General features: G+C 42.1%; 1 long non-coding RNA gene across 1 annotated transcript in view; it reads right to left on the bottom strand.

Annotated features, from left to right (window-relative positions):
- Positions 1-1,566: 1,566 nt before the first annotated feature.
- The window catches only part of LOC148149773 (uncharacterized), a 61,127-nt gene continuing 36,620 nt past the window's right edge, over positions 1,567-26,073 (bottom strand). The window contains exons 2-4 of the long non-coding RNA XR_015757356.1: positions 12,494-12,728; positions 4,445-4,587; positions 1,567-1,698 (exon numbers count right to left, since the gene is read on the bottom strand). This is a non-coding gene — a long non-coding RNA (uncharacterized LOC148149773). The remainder of the gene's footprint in view (positions 1,699-4,444; positions 4,588-12,493; positions 12,729-26,073) is intronic.

Here is a 26,073-nt window from a genome sequence, read left to right as displayed (position 1 = left end):
TTGGTCGGAGAGATTCAGACCTGAAGGCACAGCCTTAGAGTAAAGTTAAGACCTGTTAGAATGGAGATAAGAAGAAACTGCTTCAGCCAGAGAGTGGTTAATCTATGGAATTCATTGCCACAGAAGGCTGTGGAGGCGAGATCATAGAGCAAATTTAAGAATGAGATAGATAGGTTCTTCAGTATCAAGGGCATTAAGGGTTACAGGAAGATAGCATGAGAATGGGGTTGAGAAACTGATCAGCCATGTTTGAATGGTAGAGCAGACTCGGTGGACTCAATGGCCTAATTTCTGCTCCTGTGACTTATGGTTTTATTCTATCTAAGTACATGTGACAATAATAAATCTAATCAAAGAGATTGGGGCAGTAGGCATACAGACAAACTATATTACTGTACTTCACATAATAACATAACCCTATCAATTACAGAGGAACCTCGATGATCTGAACGAGATGGGCAGACAGTATTTTGTTCGGATAATTGATTATTCAGTAAATTGATTTAATGCCTCTCTTCTGGGGCTCAGAGTTTTCTGAAGTTTCCTTTTTCCTCGCTATCCCTGCCTTGCTCCCACTTTCTGTCTCAGAGTTTATTTCTGAGCAGACACACATTTGTGTGTACGGGACCTGCAGCATTGTTGAAGTCTTCCCCATCCCCATCAGTTCAATGGGATTGATACAGCAAGCATTTGCTAAGTCCGCTCCCCAATCAGGAGCCTAGGCAGCAGCACACGATGAGCAAGACCCGCTCCCCCGCCTGCCCCACCCACCCCCACCTCCACACCTCGTCTGTCCCCACCTCCACCTCCAACCCCGTCCGCCCTCAACCCCAATCCCCATCTGTGGCCCCGCCCCCACCATCCATCAGCCCTTCCCCCAGGACAGCTGGAGTGCACAGCAACAGCAAGACTGCTGCTGCTGCCTTTGGGAGGAGAGTCACTTTGCCCTGTACAGGACAATGTTGGAGAGATTATCTGGGGAAGGGGGGTTTAGGATACACCGCTGTGTAGAACTCCAGGGAAATTTTAGGGTGAGAGAAAGGGCGGGAGGTCAGTCACTTGGAGACAGTGCCTGGGCTCCAATCAATGTCCAGGATTTCAGTAAGCCAAATTTATTTTTAACCATTGTAAACAAAAGACGTGATCAGTATTGGAAACACCTCTTTGATGTTATGTTTCTATCGAGACCTTGAGATCTTCTTCAAATAATCCGAAATTCCGAGAAATGATATTAGGATAATCAAGGTCCTCTATATTTATGAATCTAACTCCAAACATTTAAGACCTTTGTAATCTGCTTCTCAGGAACATCATTTCACTGTTATAGTGAACAAGATCCCCATAGAAGAAGCATTTCCTTCAAAACAATACATGCCAACTTGTTTACCTTTCTGCCAACTATTGCCTTATTTTTCTGTTTCGAGTCAGCCTCAGCTTAATTCTGCTGTCAATGTTCACACACAGATAATTTTCAGAAGTGATGCATGCATTGCAATCAAAATCAAAATTCATGATTAATTTTGCTCATCCCTAACACCAGAAACAATGTCATGACCATACCATTCCATTAAAAACAGCTAATGTCGACTTGCTTGACTTCTTCCAGACCCGGTTGTCTTGACAGCACTCTTCCATCAGACATAAGAAAGATCTCCCTCCTCAAACTGACCTTCTCAATAATGCCTTCCACCATGCTGTCTGAAAATAATGAGACCATTATGATACTCATTTTGACCATATTCTTCATTTTAAGCACAGAAACATGCAGCACTTTCAGGAAATGCATCATTGATTTTAAATGATATCAATTTAACCTGGATTCACTCCAATCTTAATAAAGGAACTATGAATAACTAGCATGACAACTCGCTCATAGTACAGGCATTGACCAGACTATGTGGGAAGGCCAGGGACTAACAGCCCTTTCAAAGAGTTGACACAGACACCATGAGCAAAATGACCTCTTTCTGTATGGTTCTGGATTAGTGATGCTGGAAGAGTACAGCAGTTCAGACAGCATCCAAGGAGCTTCAAAATCGACGTTTCGGTCAAAAGCCCTTCATCAGGAATAAAGGCAATGAGCCTGAAGCGTGGAGAGATAAGCTAGAGGAGGGTGGGGGTGGGGAGAAAGTAGCATAGAGTACAATGGGTGAATGGGGGAGGGGATGAAGTTGATAGGTCAGGGAGGAGAGGGTGGAGTGGATAGGTGGAAAAGGAGATAGACAGGTGGGACAAGTCCGGACAAGTCATGGGGACAGTGTTGAGCTGGAAGTTTAGAACTTGGGTGGGAAATGAGGAAACTGTTGAAGTCCACATTGATGCCCTGGGGTTGAAGTGTTCCGAGGCGGAAGATGAGGCGTTCTTCCTCCAGGCGTCTGGTGGTGAGGGAGCAGCGGTGAAGGAGGCCCAGGACCTCCATGTGCACGGCAGAGTGGGAGGGGGAGTTGAAATGTTGGGCCACAGGGCGGTGTGGTTGATTGGTGCGGGTGTCCCGGAGATGTTCCCTAAAGCGCTCTGCTCGGAGGCGTCCAGTCTCCCCAATGTAGAGGAGACCGCATCGGGAGCAATGGATACAAAAAATGATATTAGTGGAGGTGCAAGTAAAACTTTGATGGATGTGGAAGGCTCCTTTAGGGCCTTGGATAGAGGTGAGGGAGGAGGTGTGGGCGCAGGTTTTACAGTTCCTGCGGTGGCAGGGGAAAGTGCCAGGATGGGAGGGTGGGTTGTAGGGAGGCGTGGACCTGACCAGGTAGTCATGGAGGAACGGTCTTTGCGGAAGACGGAAAGGGGTGGGGAGGGAAATATATCCCTGGTGGTGGGGTCTGTTTGGAGGTGGCGGAAATGTCAGCGGATGATTTGGTTTGTGCGAAGGTTGGTAGGGTGGAAGGTGAACATCAGGGCCGTTCTGTCCTTGTGAATCCTCCCACTTCCTCCAGACCAAAGGGGTAGCCATGGGCACACATATGGGCCCCAGCTATGCCTATCTCTTTGTTGGCTACGTAGAGCAGTTGATCTTCTGTAATTACACCGGCACCACTCCCCACCTCTTCCTCCACTACATTGATGACTGCATTGGTGCAACCTCGTGCTCCCACGAGGAGGTTGAGCAATTCATCAACTTCACCAACACATTCCACCCTGACCTTAAATTTACCTGGACCATCTCTGACACCTCCCTCCCCTTCCTGGACCTCTCCATCTCCATTAATGACGACTGACTTGACACTGACATTTTTTACAAACCCACCGACTCCCACAGCTATCTGGATTACACCTCTTCCCACCCTACCTCTTGCAAAAATGCCATCCCGTATTCCCAAATCCTTCGCCTCTACCGGATCTGCTCCCAGGAGGACCAGTTCCACCACAGAACACACAAGATGGCTTCCTTCTTTAGAGACCGCAATTTCCCTTCCCACGTGGTTAAAGATGCCCTCCAATGCATCTCGTCTACATCCCGCACCTCCGCCCTCAGACCCCACCCCTCCAACCGTAACAAGGACAGAACGCCCCTGGTGCTCACCTTCCACCCTACCAACCTTCGCACAAACCAAATCATCCGCCGACATTTCCGCCACCTCCAAACAGACCCCACCACCAGGGATATATTTCCCTCCCCACCCCTTTCCACCTTCCGCAAAGACCGTTCCCTCCATGACTACCTGGTCAGGTCCACGCCCCCCTACAACCCACCCTGCCATCCTGGCACTTTCCCCTGCCACCGCAGGAACTGTAAAACCTGCGCCCACACCTCCTCCCTCACCTCTATCCAAGGCCCTAAAGGAGCCTTCCACATTCATCAAAGTTTTACTTGCACATCCACTAATATCATTTATTGTATCCGTTGCTCCCGATGCGGTCTCCTCTACATTGGGGAGACTGGGCACCTCCTAGCAGAGCGCTTTAGGGAACATCTCCAGGACACCCGCACCAATCATCCACACCCCCCCGTGGCCCAACATTTCAACTCTCCCTCCCACTCTGCCGAGGACATGGAGGTCCTGGGCCTCCTTCACCGCCGCTCTATGCTAGTTTCTCCCCACCCCCACCCTCCTCTAGCTTATCTCTCCACGCTACAGGCTCACTGCCTTTATTCCTGATGAAGGGCTTTTGCCCGAAACGTCAATTTCGAAGCTCCTTGGATGCTGCCTGAACTGCTATGCTCTTCCAGCACCACTAATCCAGAATCTGGTTTCCAGCATCTGTAGTCATTGTCTTTACCTCTTTCTGTATGGTACCTAGTTAAGAAATACAAACCTGAAACCTACAAACCTTTATCCAGCAGATCAGATACATGTAGGCACCCATCCATTTCATCCATTTTTCTCACCTAGGTTACAAATTCCTCCTTCTGACCAATCTTCCAGTTACAGCTGGTGGGTTCTTTAAGTTTGTTTCTACTTCATAAAATCTAGCAATTTTTATTGAGAAACACAGGAACTACCTTTAGGGAAGGAATCTGCCAATGGTTGTCCAGTCTGGCCTACATGCGACTTCAGATCCACGGTAATGCGATTGACTGTCAACTGCCCTCTGTACAATTATGGATGGACAATAAATTCTGACCTGGCCAATGACATCCACATCCTGTGAATAAACAGTACAGATGAGACAGAAATGGAAAAGGGGATAAATGAAGTTACCATTCTGTTGCCATCTCATTTGCATGTGGTCACCAAAATTGTTCAAGAAAGTTTACACCTTTATATTTCTTCCGAATCAATTGTCAGCATCCAAATAATTTATAAAAACAACCTTATTTCTATTTCTTCATTTCGTTAAAAAAAAGTAGTCCCAAAATGATATCAACCATAATAACAAATGTCAAGGTGATTAATTTAAACAAAGAAACAATACCTGTTTAATACACTGAAAACTAATCATTTCATTATTTATGATTAGCATTATTATAATCAAGGACAATACAAGTGTAAAAGAAAACCTGTCAATGTAATCAAATTTACAGCTAGTGGAAGAACTGTTACAAGTTGTATTATGTGTAATAAAACATGAGCTGTTCTTTCATTAATATTTTTATTGGTATTCTCTCATTTTTATGAACCATTGAAAAGAACATAAATTTTACCTTTTTTGCAACTTACCTTGATCAGATGTTATGGAGCAGAAATTATGTTCATGACAATTTTAGTAGCTACACTGATCAGCTATATCTCTCTTTTGCAAACATTTACATGATTAACTAACAATAGAGTTTATTCACTGAAATCAATGTATCTGTTTTGTTTGGAAATTTCAATTCAACGTTTATCAATGCCTAAAATATTCTCTACCATCCCTTAGAAATTTTACCATTGAATTGATTACATTTGGTCTGGCAGACATATGATTGGTAACAACATGAGTCTTTTGGCATCATCTTTGCCAATGACAAGGATCTCAGTTGCCAGCTGGAGAGCTGTATCATTTCCTTCCAGGAAGGTCTACTGGTAATTTGTGCCATTAAGTCAGATGATGAGGCAACAGTGGGGCTTTCACCAGGATCAGGCCTTATGGGTTGCTGCTCATGACAAAGATTGCTACCCACCATAATGTCCAGTGTTATTGTACTCCTCAGTATTAGGACCCAGTATCAGCTTTTGGACTCAACAAAAATAAGAAGCCGTGCCAAATGAGATCTTCCAGTCAAGCAGAGGCTGGCAGCTTTTTTGAACCGCAACACCACCAAGAGGCCAGTGGCTGCTGCCAGAACACCAAATACCCAAGCTCCATGATCCAGACCAAGGTGAGTGATAACTAACGGGATTTGCGGATGGACATCATGGGAAGGAGGCAACGTAGGAGTTTGAAGCAAGAGAAACTGTAGCTCTTAACAGTCATTAAGTTTGTGATGCCAGATCCTTTTGTGTGGAATGAGTACCTTTGAAGGAAAGATGCCCCCCACACCCCCTTCCCAGGAGTTGCCAAACAAACCCTGGTTATGTTGTCGCGTGTTGAATGGAGAGCCCTCTATCCCCTATTCTGTGTGTCAGTCAATGGCAGGATGAGGTGTTATGGACCAAACCTTCTCAAAATAGATTGAGAAAATAGTCCAAACCCTAACTTCCTTCTTATTTTAAAGTGTAAGGTGTTACATTCCAGATACAATTTGATTGCTCAAACTACTCGACATTAAGCAAAACACATTTTGTTCATAACTATAGTTAAATACAACAACAGAAAGAGGAAATTTGAAGAACTTAACTGTATTGTAAAACTTAACAGAATAATAGATGCTGGTGGTTCTGTTCGCCGAGCTGGAAGTTTTTGTTGCAAACGTTTCGTCCCCTGTCTAGGTGACATCCTCAGTGCTTGGAAGCCTCCTGTGAAGCGCTTCTGTGGTGTTTCCTCCGGCATTTATAGTGGCCTGTCCCTGCCGCTTCCGGTTGTCAATTTCAGCTGTCTGCTGTACAACTGGAAGCGGCAGGGACAGACCACTATAAATGCCGGAGGAAACACCACAGAAGCGCTTCACAGGAGGCTCCCAAGCACTGAGGATGTCACCTAGACAGGAGACGAAACGTTTACAACAAAAAATTCCAGCTCAGTGAACAGAACCACAGCAATGAGCACCCGAGCTACAAATCTTCTCACAAACTTTGAAGAATAATAGATACAGTAACTACTACTAATTAATTGTTCCAACAAAGTAACATCCCATGATCACCCCCTTGACAAAGGCAAATTCAGAAAAACAGATTTCTCACATTCAACTCCAGCAGCAAGATGGAAATAAATTAAGAGAAATCTCTGAGGAGGAGGGTCGGAGGGTCGGAGGGAGACATATATTGCAGCTTCCACCCAGCTTCAAGATTCAGCAACAACTGCTATAGAAAACTAAAAACTGAAAATCGTGTTTCTATGGGAACTTGCCCCATCCATTCAGATTGTTTCTATTGTTCCTACTTTAAAAACTGGACAGAAAGGGACAGAATTTCACCAATATAAAATGAGTGCCTCATTTTGCCAGATGCTCGAAAATGAAGTAAGTTCTGGTGAAAAACTGCGGAAAACACAGAAAAATAGCATTAATGGTTATATGGTCTGTCTTGCAAAGGCTTCCACCAACTTCCAAAAAAAAAATCTGTGACCAGACAAAGGCAGAACCAATGTAGAAAATCTAAATGCAATTTTTGATGGTGCATTTCACATTAGCAGTAATCAACGTAAGGACCTTAGTAACAACGTTTACGCGGCCACAGCAACAGCTTTTGTACTATATCAGCATAAAGACCTTCCATTTTCCACATAATTTTTCCGAAGGGAGGTTGAGCTCTCTCAAAGAGCAAACAACAGTCATGTCAAGCCTGAAACAGTGTAAGATTCAATTCAACGTGATGATGATTTGGTGTCAAATTAAGACTGTTTTCGGCTGTTGGCCCATGCCCACCACAGTTTAAATTAAGTCAGCCCAACCTCACTTCACATTACAGCTTTTCAGTCAGGGGGTATTAAAGAATTAAACACTTTTCTTCCAGAACCTGAGACAAAAGATATGTAGGACACCACAGCACTGAATATAAAGATTTTACTTCAAGTAAATTTTATCAGCATGAATATCTAAGAAGTGGGGAAATGTTTTAGATGTAAGAATTTTTATGCAATCATTTCTTCCTTTAACTTGTTTGCATTTGTTTCCATTTTCTATAATGCAGTCCATGAAGCCATTGAATTTAGAATGCATTTCACTCCTAAGCATGGAATAATTGGTGATAATGGAGGTCAAAGAAAACAGCAAATTAAATTGAGGTCTCAAAAATAATCAAGCAAAATTAACAAGCAAGCCACAAGGAATACTTATCAATCTAGGGATGAATCAACTTTAAGAGGACGAGCTCTGTCACTGAGAGATGTCCACATTTTATGGAGTCTCAGATGAACTTGCTCTGATAGAACAAAGCATCACAACTTGCAAGACATTCAGGACATAACCCACAATATGATCAAGATGAAGGATGTTAGTGTTAATGAAAGGAACACTTCCCATTTCAAACTAATTGGGTAGAATTTTCCTAATCCAGAGGAGTTGAGTTCCATTATATATTTTATTCCTTCAACCTGTTACTGATCTAGGAATCACAGAAGTAAAAACAAAATACAATAAACATATAGTTTATTTATTGCACCTGACTGAAACATCTACACACACAAATACAGAAGGACATTCTCAATATGTCTTATCCTGTCAGTGTAGATGTGATTTGGAGGTGCCAGTATTGGACTGGGTTAAAAAGTTAGAAATCACACAACACCAGGTTATAGTCCAACAGGTTTATTTGGAAGGTCAGTGTACACATCAATCCTCTAACCATAAGAAGTGTAACATCACCTCCTTCCAGACTCTTCACTAAGTCTCCTCCTACAACACAACTTTGCTTTCCAAATATTAAAAGTCTAATTAATCAAAAAATAAATGTACACAATGCTTTGAAATTGTGGGTCAGGTTAATTATTCTGATGAAACATACTTTACAATTACACAAAATTAATAACCTTCTATACTAGAAAAAAATGAGTCAATTCTGATCATGCCTGCCCATCGTAGAACACTGAGTTGATAAGGTGTGATGCTAGAAAAAGCATAGCAGGTCAAGCAGCATCCAAGGAGCAAGAGAGTTGACGTTTCCCCTTTTTCAGAACTAGGGAGGGGAAAGGCAACTGAGACATAAATAGACTGAGTGGGTGGAGCTCGGGGATGGTGATAGGTGGCAAAGGGTAGGAGATGATAGTGATAGGTGGTGGGAAGTGTGGAACGGAAAGCTGGGAAGGAAAATGGATAAGTAGGTCAGGTCGAGGCGGTGGATCTGAGTCAAAGGGTGGATCTGGGATGGCGAAGGAGGAGCAGAGATTTGGAAACTGGTAAATTCAATGTTCATGCCATGTGGTTGTAGGCTCCAGAGGCAGAAGATGAGGTGTTCCTCCTCCAGTTTGCAGATGGCTTGTGTAATGGCGGAGGAGATGTCTTCAGGAGAGTGGGACGGGTTGTTGAAGTGATGGCCACAGGAAGGTGGGGTTGGTTAGTGTGTACAGACCAGAGATGTTCCTTGAACCATTCTGCAAGTTTGCACTTGGTCTCTCCGATGTAGAGGAGACCACATCAAGAGCACCGGATGCAGTAAATGAGGTTGGAAGATGTACAAGTAAATCTCTACCGGATTTAGAAATACCCTTTGGGGCCTTGGACTGAGGTCAGGGGTAGTTGTGGGCACAGGTTTTGCACTTCTTACGGCAGCAGGGTAAGGTGCTAGGTAGGGAGTTGGTGGGGAGTGTGCACCTAATGAGGGAATCGCAGAGGGAACAGTCTCTACGGAATGCAGATAGGGGTAGGGAGGGAAGTATATTTGGAAGTGGGATCTGACTCGAGTGGTGAAAGTGGGGGAGGATGACACGCTGGATTTGGAGATTGGAGTGGAATGTGAGAACCAGGGGATTCTATCCTTGTTGGGGTTGGGAGGGTGGGGTTCAAGGGAGAAGGTGCAGGAAATGGAGAAGATGCTGTTGAGGGCCTTTAATTATTGAGGAGGGAAAATTACAGCCCTTGATGTACAAGGGCATTTGGGATGCCTTGGAATGGAATCGCTCATCCTAAGAGCAGATATAGCAGAGGCAGAGGAGTTGGGAGTAATGGATAGTATTATTGCTGGGGGGATTGTAGTCAAGGTAGCTATGGAAGTTGGTGAGTTTGTAACTGATGCTGGTGTGGAGTTGGTCACCGGAGACGGAGAGGTCCAGGAAGGGGAGGGAGGTGTCGGAGACAGACCAGATGAATTTGAGGTCAGGGTGGAAGGTGTTGGTCTGGTGAATGAACTGTTCAAGCTCCTCGTGGGAGCATAAGGCAGCATAGGAACAGTCATCGACGCAGCAGAGGAAAAGGTGGGGGACGTTGCCTTCAGCTTCCCTTGTTTGAAAAGAAGGACAACTTGTACTGCCAAAAATGTAGAAAGATAATGGCTAGCCAAGATTGATTTTATTGCTTGCTGTATACATTTTTCAAAGACTGTTCCAATTCAATTAGTTCTATTTTGATCTTATCTAAATATACAAGCAGCAACTCTAATTTTAGAACTTGTTTGTTAATTTACTGCTGCTATGTTATTTAAATTTACAGATGTAAACACCAATTTGCTAAACATTTTGATCTCACAAATTGTATTCTGGTAACATTCCTGTACTTGGCGAGCTTCAGCATTCAACTTTCCAATTTGCAACTGAAAATTCCATCTGTAGCCTCAGACTCTCTGAACTGTCATTGAATGATTTTCAATCTAATATTAGCAGTGTCTGGATTATTTTTATTTGTATTACACTTGTCCAGATGGACTCAGTGAACCCTGACTCAGTAAACCCTGTGCTACAAGCTCCTGCAACTTTTGATAAGATGTTGACCTTGTATTATGATGGTCCATAAAGATTGGCTCTTTTATGCATATCCTGCCATGCTCGTTCATTTATGTCTACAATATAAAATAATTTAAGTACAGCAGAACGACCATATCCATGAATTCGGTTTCCGCAGTTTCAGTTATCCGGGGTTTACCGCGGCCCAAAAATATTGTCGAACATTCCAGACATAATTCCAGGGGGCTGCCGGGGAGGTAATTTTCCCAGTTAAATGATAGGGTTCACTACTATCCTCAGTTTCGGGCATCTGCTGTAAGTTTTGGAACGTATCACCCACAGATACGAGGGGGGGGGGGGGGGGGGGGGAGTGGAAACACCTGTACTCATTTCGATTTCCCATAGGTGCATGCAAAGTTATTGTTTCAATGCACTGGTATGGTGATCTACTGTAGACATTCAGCTGGCCCTGATAGATCATACCATAAACCTATTTTTCCACATACATTGCATTCAATGAGCAGACAGGCAATTCAATAGTATTTGCTCCCATGTCAATCTTAACTTTAAGCAAATGTTTACCAAAATTTCCTTAGATGTACAATCCCAGTCATGGAAATACTTCAGATTGTATAAGAGCATCATCATGTTAAGCCAAATAGACAGTTCAACCACTAAAACCCTGGACATCTGCAGCAACTCTTCCTTACTTTTATAATCGATCCCTTTTGCAATAAACATCAAAATTCTACATACCTTATTAATCACTTGCTCTACCTGCATACTGATTTTTCATAAGGACAACTGAAATATCTTTGGAATGTAGAATTTAGCAGCCTCTTTCCATTCAAATAATGTGTTGCTTTTAGGTTCATCCTGACAAAGTGGACACATTCACATTTTTCATAGTATACTCCACCAAATTTATGCCTATTCTCTTAACCTATCTATAGGCCTTTGTAGATTTTTGATGTCCTCTTGACAGTTTAACTTCCTACCTATCTTGCATCATCAGTAAATTTAGCTTCCTTACATTTGGTCCCTTTATTCAAGTCACTGATATAGCTCTTTGCCATGTGGCTCCTGCCACATATTTTTAGACTTTTACTCTATGTTGGCCTTCCACTGACTGTGACTGTCACTTTACTTTGTATGCTTTTCCTCTATGACTGACCTATCACCATTTGTATGAAATTGCTTTGGATCTGGTCTCTCCTATACTCATGAGCAACTGACACTTTTCTGAAGTCCTGGTACACCAGACAATTATGAATTGCACGATCAATGTAAATACACCACTGTTTAGCATACTTCTGAGTTTTTATTATTATTTCAATTGATGTAGCCAACCTTCACTCTTGTAACTGTCAGTGCCCAGCCATGATGGCTTCATATTTCCTTCCATTGTTATCTAACATGGAAATGCTGTACTCCTTTTTTATGAGCAGGTCTTTTTGAAAAGCCTGTAAAGGGATAAATACCATGACTAGTACCAAATTCTGTTCCAATAATTTGATGTCTAAAATATCACACTCTTGAGCTTTGTTTCAAAATCTTGCCAAAACTGGTCAATGAACACATCTAATGATTGCCAATATATAATCAACTCCATACAATGGATCAAGAAAATGATATTTGGTTTGAATTGATCTTCCAGGATTGTCCATATCTTGCTAAGGTTATTCTGATCCTCAGACATTTATCTCCATGTGTTGATCCTAATTCTCTCATTGCCCAAAGTGATTCTGATTTTTACAAACTATTTATACGGTTCATTTACTCCCTGAATAAGAAAGAACCTGAGTTTTATTCACTAGATATTTCCCATTCATGAATAATTATTGAAGTCCCACTTTCTCAAATGTTCCTACTTTTTAAAAAATATTGGTTTCATCTCAAGTTTTCCTTTTGCAGGAACAGTATTTCCACAGGCTTGTCATATCTTTTGTTCAGCTTTCTTCTTCATAGACTGCTGTTTATTTTAGAAACTCCACATTTTTTCACAAGCTTCAGTGTTTTTCTAGCTTTTGTTTTGTTTATAGCAGTGTTGCCACTGCTAGTTGGCATTGAGGGTCCATTCCCATCCTTTCAGAATGGACCCCACCCAGAGACAAGTTAACAAGGAAAACATACATATCAAAAGCTACCTGCTGTTTACCTCTTGACACTGTAGATCGTCTTATTCCCATCTCTCCAGATGGAGAGCGCACTACTGTTGTTGATTTCCTCAGACACATCCACCCATGACTACTTGGTTGGAGAACTGGTCAGTCCGTCCAGCCTTTGGGAAAGATCATTTCACTGCTGCCTCAGGTTCCACAACAGGATCTTGGGTTCCAGTGATAAACCAGAATAATAGTGTACCCTGGTCTCTCCACTGTTAATGTAGGTTTCTGCAATTTAAAAAATCCAAGTTGAGCTCTTGTAACCCATGCTGTGGCCCCCTTAATTAAAATTCTATCTTTAACAAAATGAGTAAGTCTTCCTGCCCAAACTTGATAGATGCTCAGGGATCATGGGGGCAGGACAATTGGTTTGCTCAGGGAAATGGTAAAGCTAAGTGAGCAATTCAGTGAGAAAGGTTTCTGAACTGAAAACAGTTTCATTGTTCCACCAGGACCACCATTGCACAGTATGAAAAAGTCCCAGACACATCTTATAATTTCCTCTACTCTGATCCAATAACATGTTTCAGATTCAGTTTGAAACTCAGAAAAGCAAATTTATACCAGCCACATTCAAATTTTGCCAAACTGGGGCTTGATTGTCCTTATAGCCAGCAAAATTCTCATCCATGTCTTTGAACTATAATCTAAGTTTTGAAGGTGAAACATAAGTCCCAAACTATGCATGTGATACAGTCCACTGTCATTTACATTTTATTAGATTTTTAGCCCATTACTTCACACTTAGATTACACCTTATTATTCTTGACTTGGAGAATCATTCTTTTAACATGAATTATATATCTTTTTAAAATTTCACAATGTGCTAGAAGTATTTGTTTTAGATCCCATGATTATTATTATCCCATTATCCTTTCAGACTTAGGCACAATTACTCCCAAAGTCCAAATTTGGCATTTAGATCAAATATATACTGTCACAATCCCAATAAGTTTTATAAAGTAACACTGTTGGTCTTTGCCATGACCCTAATGTAAAGAACCAACTGTATATTTTGATTTTTGTGCTGATTCGTATGCACTTATCAACAAAACTTTCCATCAAATCAATGTACCTTCACCACGGGATCTACTGTCACGCTTCTCTTGCTTTTCTATAATTTTCTTCAAGGCAGTGTGTTAAAGCAGCAGAAATCATCACTTATTCATCATCATTTTCATATCATACCAGTTCATACCTGAACTGACATCTATTGTGTTTTAGATTCAGTCATTTAAGTTCCAAAAAGTATTAAATCCTGAGAAAATCTGCAAATGTGAGAAATGTTACGTATTTGACAATCCTAATTTATTTTTCAGCTGAGTGATGGAACCTTTTTGGAAGTTTCAACTAAATCACTAGTAATTGTGTTACCTGCTGTAGCTCAGTCTGAAATTGCCTGCTTATGCAGGTTTAGTGACATTTTGCAATCTTGTCTGCACCTTAGTATTATCGAACAAAGAAATGTCAATCAAAATTGAAAGCTGTTCCATGTTCAAATTGGAACAATGCATTAGTGTGGTAATTATCTCACTGAACCCATTTTAAAATGGGACCTCACCACCAACTGGTGGAAATGTGGTGTGGGCAGGTAAAATAAACTTCATGTAACCACACTGACTTCCTGTCAGGTCTTTCTGAGCAGATGAAGAAGGAGCAGGTTCCTACTTTCATTTGAGAAGCGATATTGTTTATCATGTAGTACTGTTGGATATAGCGTAAATAAAGAGTTTACTGCAGACGATGTCAAAACAGTTCAAAGAGTATGTGGAATCTAATTCAATGGCCAGTCACACAGGTCAGGATGGTAACAATCCCAAATCAGAAAGTGTAGTCTTTCCTGTCAGACAAACTTCTTGCAAGCAGTATGCTGGTTCAGAAAAATCCCCACAAGGTAAGTTTTAAGATTGTAGGTTGGATTTTATAATTCCTTGTTGGGAAAGTGCACAAGGTTCTGTGTAATTTTATTTAACTGAGACCCGACTCTAAAATTGTCAACTCCGGAGTGGGTTGACACAGACCACACCTTTTTTTTGCACTACCTTTTCAACCTTATTTTGAAAGATTAGCAATAGTCCTTCCAATGACCATTGGGTAGGCTTCTCACAAAGTGGCAAAAATGAGCACTACTCTGATTTGTGCTTGAAAATTCTGAACAAAGTCCAACAATAGGTTAGGATTCTCATCTACAAATGTAAACATTCCAAGAGGTATTTAAATTGCTAATAATCTGGAAACATTTTTTCTAAGCAAAACATATTTATTTTCTATAAACAGGCTGCTTTTATTTGGAAATTTATTTTAAGCAGATTGATTTTCTTCACTAACAGTGAATCAACATTCACCTTCATCGCTAAAATTTAAAGTCAAATCACTAACCAGTGAATTGTAAAATATACATTAGCAAAAGACATAACATCACTGAAAATAAGTCTTGTATGCGACTCCATTGAAGATTAGAACTTACCTACTAAAGTGAAATCTCAAAGGTATTTTCAGTAGCTTGTGCTTGGCTATGCAGAAAACTGCTTCTCTGTAATGGATGTGTAATAGAAATCATTGATATTGACAAGGTAGGCTCATAAAATAAATCACTATCCTTGGTAATCCTAATACTGGCACAGTTTAGAATGAAATCTCCTGTTCTTACATAAACAGAGCAATTAACTAAAGTTTAATAGAAGTTCTAATCAGACAATCTGTCTCTTATACCAGTAACTGTCTACTTAGGTTTGTATTAACTTACCATCAGCTAGAGGCTTAAAAGGCATCAGATCACTAATGTATAGCATCAAGAGGGAAAGCAAGGATAATTTAGGCACAAGGTTCACAGTTGTGTTTAATTAAAATTTCCCCTTCTTTAGCTATTTCTTTCAATCCATCATCCAGTTAAAAATTCAACTAAATTGAGGTAGAAGAAAGAACTTTAGCATGCTTTCAGTGTATAGCATTAGAGCCGACTGCAGCAAATTAGTCATTTTCTCATGAGCTACTCACACATTCAGAAAATGTTTTGGCAAAAAGAAATTGCTAGAACACCAATGATGTTAAAGAACCTGCAGCTTTAAATATTTTGTAGGTATCCTTATACCTATCCTCGCAGAAAACATTGTGGTGTTAAAGGATCTGAAAGGACTGAAACGATTAATACTTTATAGACTGCAATTAATACCACACACTGTGATGCTGTCATGTGGACTTGGAGAGAGTAATGAATAAATTTGTTGTGGATTATTCTGAGGCCAATGTGCTCCTTACAGTTTCAATGGTAATACGGTCATACTTGTGTAATCTGGAAGGGAAAGTAGATGTTAGGACCAGTAAGCCAGAAAGGAAGGACAGGCAGAGACAGATAAATGAACACATTGGAAATAATGGGCTGAAGTGTGTGTATTTCAACGCAAGGAATATCATAAGTAAGGCAGATGAGCCTACATCCTGGATCAGTACGTGGGACATTGATGTTGTAGCTATTACCAAGACTTCATTGAGAGAGGGATAAGACTAGCTGCTCAATGTTCTAAGGTTTCATTATTTCAGATGAGATAGAGAGGAAGGTAAAAGATGTGGAAGAGTTGCATTACTAATCAGGGAGAATACAGAGGACATACTGGAGGGCTCAGTCACTGAGGTAGTATGAGTAGAGCTCAAAAATAAGATGGATGCAATCACTTGAATAGGATTGAATTACAGGCCTCCCAACAGCCACTGAAACATTGAGGAACAAATATGTAGGCAAATTATGGAAAGATGCAACAACAACAGGATTGTCAGTGGGTGACTTTAACTTCCTCAGTATAAACTGGAACTGCCTTATAGCAATAGGTTTGGATTGGGCAGAATTTGTTAAGTGCATCCAAGATGGTTTTCCTAAATAGTACGTGGGTAGTCCAGCTAGAGGAGGGACCATACACGACCTTGTATTGGCCAAGGAGCCAGTGATCACAACTCCTTAAGTTTTAAAATAATTATGCATAAGGATAAGTCAGGATCTGGCAGGTAGGTACTAAATTGGGGGAAGGCAAATTACGTCAGCATTAGGCAGGAGCTAGACTGTGTTAATTGGAAGGAGCTGTTATAGGGCAAATCTGCATTTGACACATGAGAGTTGTTTAAAGATTTGCTGATCAGAGTTCATGACCGGCATGTTCCAGTAAGGAGGAAGGATAAGGATAGTAAGACAAGGATAAGGATAGTAAGACAAGGTACCCTTGGATAACAAGTGAGGTTATGAATTTAGTCAAAAGAAAAAAACATACACAGGTACACAATCCTTTATCTGAAATTCCGCAATCCAAAAAGCTCCAAAATCTGAAATTTATTCGTGAAGTTTCTTTCTGCATAACAAGGTTGTTTGGCATGCGAACAAGTGACCCAACTCCACACCCATTCAACCCAAGTCCCTCAGATGTGATGTGGCGGCATGGCCCAGCACTGGTGGGGGTCAATGGTGTCTCAGCGCTCATGCCAGTCACACGTGGGTTTGCTGGTCAGTAATATTTTTTATTTCACTGTGAAAATGTCATTTATTCCGAAGTCCAAAAAAACAACTGGCCCCAAGGATTTCAGATAAAGGATTGTGTACCTGTATAAGGTTTAGGAAGCTAAAATCAGACAGGGTCCGTGAGGAAAATAAAGAGAACAGGGAAGTGCTCAAGCAGGAAATTAGGAGAACAAGAAGAGACCATAAAATGACCTTGGCAAATAGGGTTAAAGAAAAACCCAAGGCATTCTACACAAACATTAAAAATAAGAGGATAACTAGGGACAAGGTGCAACCACTCAAGTATAAAAGGAGGGAACTTCTGCCCAAAAGCAGAGGATATGGGCGAGATCCTAAATGAGTACTTTGTGTCGGTATTCACCCAGGAGAAAGATATGGAGGGTAGTGAGATCTGTGCGGAGAATGCTAACATGGTACAGCATGTTGTGGCCAAGAAAGAAGTGGTGTTGGGTCTTTTAAAGAACATTAAGGTGGCTAAGCCCCCAGGGCCTGATGGTATTTACCACATGTTACTGAGAGATGCAAATGAGGAGATTGCTGGGGCCTTGACCAAAATCTTTGTATCCTCGTTAGCCATAGGAGAAATCCCAGAAGACTGGCAAACAGCTAATCTTTTTCCTCTATTCAAGAAGGGAAACATGGATAATCCAGGAAACTATAGACTGGTGAGTCTCACATCAGTGGTTGGGAAGCTTTTGGAGAGAATTCTTGGGGATATAATTTATGCACATTTGGAAAAGTATGGTCTAATTAAGTACGAAAAAATGAGGACTGCAGATGCTGGCGATCAGAGTTGAGAGTGTAGTGCTGGAAAAGCACAGCAGGTCAGCCAACATCTGAGGAGCAGGAGAATCGACATTTCGGGCAGCAGCCCTTCATCAGTTTTTGCCCAAAATGTTGATTCCCATGGTCTAATTAAAGACAGTTAGCATGTGTTTGTGTGGTGCAAGTCATGCCTTATTAATTTGATTGAATTTTGAGGAGGTGACAAAGGTGATCGATGAGAGTAGAGTAGTGGATGTTGTCAGTGGATTTTAGCAAGGTTTTTGACAAGGTCCCTCGTGATAGGCTCATCCAGAAGATTAAGATGCATGGGATCCACGGTGACTTAGCCATGTGGATTCAGAATTGGTTTGTCCACAGAAGGCGGGGTTAATGGTGGAAGGGTATTTTTATAGCTAGCCATATGTGGCTAGTGGTGTTCCACAATGATCCATACTGGGACCTCTGCTTTTTGTGATAAATATAAGTGACTTGATTAAAATGTAGATAGGTTCAGAGGTTAGCACTGCAGCCTCACAGCATCAAGGACTCTGGTTCGATTCCAGCCTTGGGCGACTGTCTGTATGGAGTTTGCACATTCTCCCTGTGTCTACGTGGGTTTCGTCCGGGTGCTCCGGTTTCCTCCCACAGTACAAAGATGTGCAGATCAGGTAGATTGGCCATGCTAAATTGTCCATAGTGTGAGGTGCATTAGTCAGAGGGAAATGGGTCTGGGTGGGTTACTCTTCGGAGGGTCGGTGTGGACTTGTTGGGCCGAAGGGCCTGTTTCCACACTGTAGGGAATCTAATCCAATCTAGTAAATTTGCAGATGACACACAGATTGGAGGAGTTGTGGATAGTGTAGAAGGTTGTTAAGTAGATAGGGTGGTAAAAGCAGCATGTGGCATGCTTGTTTTTTTCTGGTCAGGGATTTGAGCACAGGAGTCAGGATGTCATGTTGCAGCTTTATAAGACTTTAGATTGCCCATACTTAAGAATATCGTGTTCAGTTCTGGTCACCACATTACTAGAAGGTTGTGGAGGCTTTAGAGAGGGTACAGAAGAGGTTTACCAGAACACTGCCTGGATTAGAAGGTATGAGCCATAAGGAGAGGGTAGAAAAACTCTGGTTGTTTTCTCTGGAGTGGTGAAGGCAAAGGGGAGACTTGATAGAAGTCTATAAAATTATGAGATGTATAGATAAGTTTGACGGTCAGAATCTCTTTCCCAGAGTTGAAATGTCTAATACTAAGGGGCATGCATTTAAGCTGAGGGGTTAAGTTCAAAGGGTAGTTTGTTTTTTACACAGCGAGTGGTACGATTCTGGAATGCACTGCCAGGTGTGATGGTGTAGGCAGCTATGTTAGGGGGCATTTATGATATACACATGAATATGCAAGTGATGGAGGGATATGGACCAAGGGCAGGCAGAAGGGGTTAGTTTAATTTGGTGTCATGTTCGGCACAACATTGTGGGTCAAAGGGCCTGTTACTGTGCCGTACAGTTCTTTGTTCTATGCTTTGCATGTGTATGCTATAAATCTGTCCATTCTGACATGCTGCAACTAGGTTGTGTCCCAGATTAGACAGTGACTGACTTCAATGAATACAGAAATTCCTGAAGAAACTTAGCAAGTCGAGCAGAATCTGTGTAAAGAGAAATTGAGTTAACATTTTCAGTGCAGTTTCAGTACTAAAAGGTATTGGAACTTTTTTTGCGCTTTTGACTGAGGCAGAGGAAAATCAAGGGGGCAGATGGTGCAGATAGTCCAATGCAAAACATAAAAGGGATTGTTAATGGTAGTGTAAGAGAAAGAAACTTGAAATGCATGTACATTAAGGTGCGAAAGGGAGAGAAAGGTCCTCTCTACTGCAAGCAAGGCACAAATAAGACAAAAGCACAGTGGGGAGAAAGAAACTAATAAAATTAGAAAATAGACATAATGTGGTCAGTTTCTGAAATAATGGAATTCAATATTGAGACCTCAAAGCTGTAAAATGACTAAATGGAAAATGAGGTGTTGTTCTTGTGCTCGTATTGTGCTTCATTAGAACATTGTAGCAGGCTCAGGACAGAGACATCAGACCGAGTGCAAGCTAGTTTATTGAAATGGCAAGCAACTGGGAGGTCAAGTTCATTACTATGGACAGAGCAGAGGTGTTCTGTAAAGCAGTCACCTAGCCTGCTATTGGTCTTGCCAATGTAAAGGAGAACACATATGAGCAGTGAATGTAATGGACTAGATTTAAAGAAGTACAAGTGAAATGCTGCTTCGCCTGGAAGGCATGTATGGGACCTCTGACAGTAAGAAAGGAGGAGGTGAATGACTAAGCACTAGACTTCTGCCATTTAATGGCAAGGTGCCATGAGGGAGGTGGGGAAGTGTTAGGGGTGATGGGGGAATGACTAGAGTGTCACAATGGGGACAGTCCCTGTGGAATGCTGACAGTGGAGGGGAGGCAAAGGTGTGTTTGTTGGTGGAAACTTGTTGGAGGTGATAGAAATGGCAGTAGAACAAATGATCCTTTAAATGCAGAGACAAATGGAGAGTAATATTTGTTCTTAGAAAGAGGAGAAAGGGTGAGGCAGAAGAAGTGGGTGAAATGGGTTGGAGAAGGCCTGTCAACGTCAATATGATGGGGCAAGTGCAGGGTTGGTAGTGGGAGGAGGGTCCCTCCTCAGTTGAGGAAAAAGGAGGTTATGTCAGAGGCATTCTGCTGGAATGTGGCAAATATGAAACATACAATGGAGGCAGAGGAATTGGGAAAATGGAATGGAAACCTTGGAGGAAGCAAAGTGGGTGCTGTTGAGCTATCTGTGGGAGTCAGAAGGCTGAAAATGGATATTGGTGGACAATATCCTCAAAAGTAGAAACTGTGAAGTCAAGAAAGGGAAGGGAAGAGTCAGCAGCAGACCAGGTAAAGGTGAGAGAAGGATGGAAATTGGAAGCAAAACTGATTATTTTTTATAATCCATATAAAATAAGGAAGCAGGCCCAAAGAGACCATTGATGTATCCAAAAAAGAATGTGAAGTGGGCCAGAGTAGGGCTGGTACAAAGAATGTTCCACATCTCCCACAAAGGTACAGGGATAATTGGGACCTATGCAAGTACCAATGGTCATATGTTTGGCTTGGGAAAAAATGACTGATCTCATTCCTCAAACTGTTACGAGTGGCTTAAATAAAGTCATAGAGTCATAGAGATGTACAGCACGGAAACAGACCCTTCGTTCCAACTCATCCATGCCAACCAAATATCCTAACCTAATCTAGTCTCATTTGCCACCATATGACTCAAGTCCCTCTAAAAGCCTTCTATTAATGTACCTATCCAGATACCGTTTAAATGCTGCAATTGTACCAGCCTCCACCACTTCCTCTGGCAGCTCATTCCATACACATACCACCCTCTGCATGAAAATGTTGCCCCTTAAGTCTCTTTTATATCTTTCCCCTCTCACCCTAAACCTATGCCCTCTAGTTCTGGACTCCCTCACCCCAGAGAAAATATTTTATCTATTTATCCTATCCATGCCACTCATGATTTTATAAATCTCTATAAAGACACCCCTCAGCCTCCAACACTCCAGGGAAAACAGCCCCAGTCTATTCAGCCTCTCTCTATAGCTCAAATCTTCCAACCCTGGCAACATTCTTGTAAATCTTTTCTGAATCCTTTCAAGTTTCACAACATTCTTCCGATAGGAAGGATACCAGAATTGCACGCAATATTCCAAACTTGGCCTAACCAATGTCCCATACAGTAGCATCATGACCTCCTAACTCCTATACTCAATACTCAGAGTCATGAAGACATACAACATGGAAACAGACCCTGCGGTCCAACACATCCATGCCAACTGGATATCCTAAATTAATTTGCCAGCATATGACCCATATTCCTCTAAACCCTTTGTATTCATGTTCCCATCCAGATGCCATTTAAATGTTGTAATTGCACCAGCCTCCACCACTTCCACTGGCAGCTCATACACGTACCACCCTCTGTTTGAAAAGGTTGCCCCTCAGGTCCCTTTTAAATCTTTCCCCTCTCACCTTTCACCTATGTCATCTAGTTTTAAACTGACCTACTCTGGGGAAAATACTTTGGCTATTCACCCTACCCATGCCCCTCATGATTTCATAAACATCTACAAGGTCACCTCCAGCCTCCAACACTCCAGCATATTCAGCCTCTCCCTATTGTCAAACTCTCCAACCCTGTCAACATCCTTGTAAAATCTTTTTCAACCTTTTCAAATTTAACACAGTATTCTAAAAGTAACCTCACTAATATCCTGTACAGTTGCAACATGACATCCAAACTCCTATACTCCTGCTCCCAGGAGGACCAGTTCAAAATACGTACAACACAGATGGCCTCCTTCTTCAAGGACCGCAATTTCCCCCCCGACGTGGTCGACGGTGCCCTCCACCGCATCTCCTCCACTTCCCGCTCCTCCGCCCTTGAGCCCCGCCCCTCCAACCGCCACCAGGACAGAACCCCACTGGTCCTCACCTACCACCCCACCAATCTCCATGTACAGCGCATCATCCGCCGTCACTTCCGCCACCTCCAAACAGACCCCAGCACCAAGGATATATTTCCCTCCCCTCCCCTATCAGCTTTCCGTAGAGACCACTCCCTCCGCGACTCCCTTGTCAGATCCACACCCCCCACCGACCCAACCCCTACTCCCGGCACCTTCCCTTGCAACCGCAGGAGGTGCAACACTTGCGCCCACACCTCCCCCCTCACTTCTCTCCAAGGCCCCAAAGGAAACTTCCATATCCGCCACAGATTCACCTGCACCTCCACCCACATCATCTACTGCATCCGCTGCAGCCGGTGTGGCCTCCTCTATATTGGGGAGACAGGCCGCCTACTTGCGGAGCGATTCAGAGAGCACCTCTGGGCCACCCGGACGAACCAACCCAACCAACCTGTAGCACAGCATTTCAACTCCCCCTCCCACTCCACCGAGGATATGCAGGTCATTGGACTCATCCACCGCCAAACCACAACAACGCGACGGTCGGAGGAGGAGCGTCTTATCTTCCGACTGGGAACCCTCCAACCACAGGGGATGAACTTGGACTTCACCAGTTTCTTCATCCCCCCTCCCCCCACCTTGTCTCAGCCGAATCCCTCCAGCCCGGCACCGCCTTCCTGACCTGCAGTCTTCTTCTTGACCTCTCCGCCTCCATCTACTCCGACCTATCACCCTCACCTTGACCTCTTTCCACCTATCACATTTCCAACGCCCCTCCTCCAAGTCCCTCCTCCCTACCTTTTATCTTCTCCTGCTGAACACTCTCTGCTCATTCCTGAAGAAGGGCCTGTGCCCGAAACATCGAATCTCCTGTTCCCTGGATGCTGCCTGACCTGCTGTGCTGTTCCAGCAATAAAGTTTCAACTTTGATCTCCAGCATCTGCAGACCTCACTTTCTCCTCCTATACTCAGTACACTGACCAATAAAGGCAAGTGTACTAAACGGCTTCTTCACTACTATGACGACTTTCATGGAAATATGAACCCATACTGACCAATAAAGGAAAGTGTACTAAATGCCTTCTTCAATTCTCTATCCACTTTCAAGGAACTATGAACCTGCACTCCAAGGTCTCCTTGTTCAGCAACACTCCCTTCTTACCAATAAGTGTTTAAGTCTTGCCCTGATTTGTCCTACCAAAATGTAGCACCTCACATTTGTCCAAATTAAACTCCACCTGCCAAACCTCGACCCATCCCCCATCTGATCAAGGTCCCATTGTACTCTGAGGTAACCTTCTTCACTGCTCACTACACTATTTTGGTGTTATCTGCAAACTTACTAACCATACTCCTATATTCACACCCAAATTGTTTATGTAAGTGACGAAAAGCAGTGGACCAGCACCAATCCTTGTAGCATGTCACTGGTCACAGTCCTCCAGTTTGAAAAGCAACACTCCACCACCACCACCATCTGTCTTCTACCTTTAAGCCAATTTTGTATCCAAATGGCTAGTTTCCCAGTATTCAATGTGATCTAACCTTGTTAACCAGTTTACCATGTCTTCTTGGCATTTCCAGTTTTGTTCGTTTGGCTTGTCCAGATTTTTTTGAAGCTTCTGTTTTTATACCTTGATTCTTCTGTACCTATTGAAGTTTCAACCTAGAATGAAATACACGATACAACACTCAAAAGTACAATTTCTATATCAAAATGCCTGTACACAGACGGAAATTGATTCCTCCATCATGCCTCTCGAAATGGCTCATAAATTTTAAGTGTGCATGATGTCACGATACTCACTCTCTTTTGTATGAATGCCAGCTATAGGCACAATGCCATCAAAAGCTACAGCAACAATAAAAGAGACAAAAAAAGAAGCTAACAACAGATAGAAACAGAAAAGGCACTGAACTGCACACAGATTTTTCTACTGCCATTTTAAAGAGGTCAGTAAAGACAGAAAGCAAGCATCTGAGCATGGATTGGTACTCCATTGACATTCTTTTGAAACTTTAATTATTTAAAGCAAGCATCAATCTTTATTGACTGACTCAACAAATAGCTGATAAAGGAAGACAGACTATCAAACTCCTTATAGCTTTAGGAATCAAAGGACTAAAAAGAGTAAAATCCTCCAGTATTTCCGATGATGGTTACAACAAATTAAAGTTTTTCATATTTTGGAAATCAACTTAACATTCAAGTCCACTTCAGTACACAGTACACAAGCTTGAGTTCCTATCATACTAACAATAGCCAGCTGAAATATATGACACAAGAGCAGAAGTAGACTATTCAGCTCTTTACGCCTACCCTATTATTTAACAGTATCATGGCTGATCTGCCCAGGTCTCATCACCTCTTTCATACTAGGTCATCAGAGCTCACAAATCCCAGTAGTTCAAAAATCTATCTCCCTCTTCTTTAAAGAATTTCAATTATCTAGCCTCAACTCCTTGGGGTTCATTTGATACTCTGAGAATAAATTTCTTTGTATCACAGTTTTAAGCACAAGTCCCTTATTCTCTAACCATGTCCCCTCATTTAAGATTTCCCAAGACAACCTTGTCACGTTCCCTCAGAATGTAAATTTCAACAGGATTGTCCCCTCATTCTTCTACACTTTATTGAATAAAGCACTAACCTGTTCAGCTGTTTTAATAAGCCAACCACTTCATCCCAGGAATCATCCTAATTAATAACTTATGAATTGCCTCCAATGTCAATACATCCTTCCCAAAACACAGAAACAAAAAACGTATACATGATTCCAGGCACAGCCTCACGAACACCATGCAATAAGATGTGCCTAATTTTAAACTCTACCACTAGCAGTAAAGGCCAACATTTCATTTGTTTAATTTGCTTAGATTCCTCTGTGGTGCCCTTAGTTTGGAGGTTTTTTTGTTCTTCCTACCAAAGTTCATGACCTCTCATTTATCTACATTGAACTCTAACTGCCAAGTTTTTGCCCACAAACTCAACCAATATTTATCCCTTGCAAATTCCTTATGTCCCATCACTACATGACTCCCTACCAAGTTTTTATATTATCAGCAAGTTTTAATACATTGCACTCTACTCCCTCCTATAAGTCATTAATACAGATAATAAGCAATTGAGGCTTGAGGTCTGATTCTTGTGGCATTCTACTCTTGTGTCTTTCCAACCTTAAAATTCTTTTAATCCCAACTCTCTGTTGCCTGTGTGTTAATCAATCCTCAGTCCTTGCTAATATATTACTCACAATACCATAAGTTCTGAACTTGTGCAATCATCTTTTATGTGGCACCTTAATGAATGCCTACTGGAAACAATCAACCTATTTGTATGCAAGTGTTGCCACAAAGGTATAGAAACGTGATTTCACTGAAGCTAACTTAGTTGAATGCTTAGTTGAATGCCTTTATACCTATTAAAATCTATCGTAAAGAATTTTTTGACAAATCCAAAGAAAGTACCTTTGACTCACAGCCACAAGAAGCATGCAGGTTTGAAGCACTGCAGCTGGTCAGCAACATCTTCAGTTACTTGACTCTGCAACAACTATTCCGGCACATGACGACTCAATGGTTAGCACTGCTGCCTCACATGGCTAGGGACCTGGGCTCAATTCCACCCTCAGGTGACTGTGTGGAGTTTGCATGTTCTTCCCATATCTGCATGGGTTTCCTCCGGGTGCTCCGGTTTTCCCCCACAGTCCAAAGATATGCAAGTTTGGTGGATTGGCCAGTTAAATTGACCATAGTATTCAGGAATGTGTAGGCTAGGTGCGTTAGCCATGGGAAATGCAGGATGTTAGA

The sequence above is a fragment of the Chiloscyllium plagiosum genome, unplaced genomic scaffold, assembly GCF_037043375.1.
Source record: "Chiloscyllium plagiosum isolate Xiang-an unplaced genomic scaffold, Cpla_swu_hap1 HiC_scaffold_6, whole genome shotgun sequence".
In the NCBI taxonomy this organism is placed as follows: Eukaryota; Metazoa; Chordata; class Chondrichthyes; order Orectolobiformes; family Hemiscylliidae; genus Chiloscyllium; species Chiloscyllium plagiosum.
Note: the sequence above shows the minus strand (reverse complement) of the source record. Positions and strands in the feature narration are given on the sequence as shown.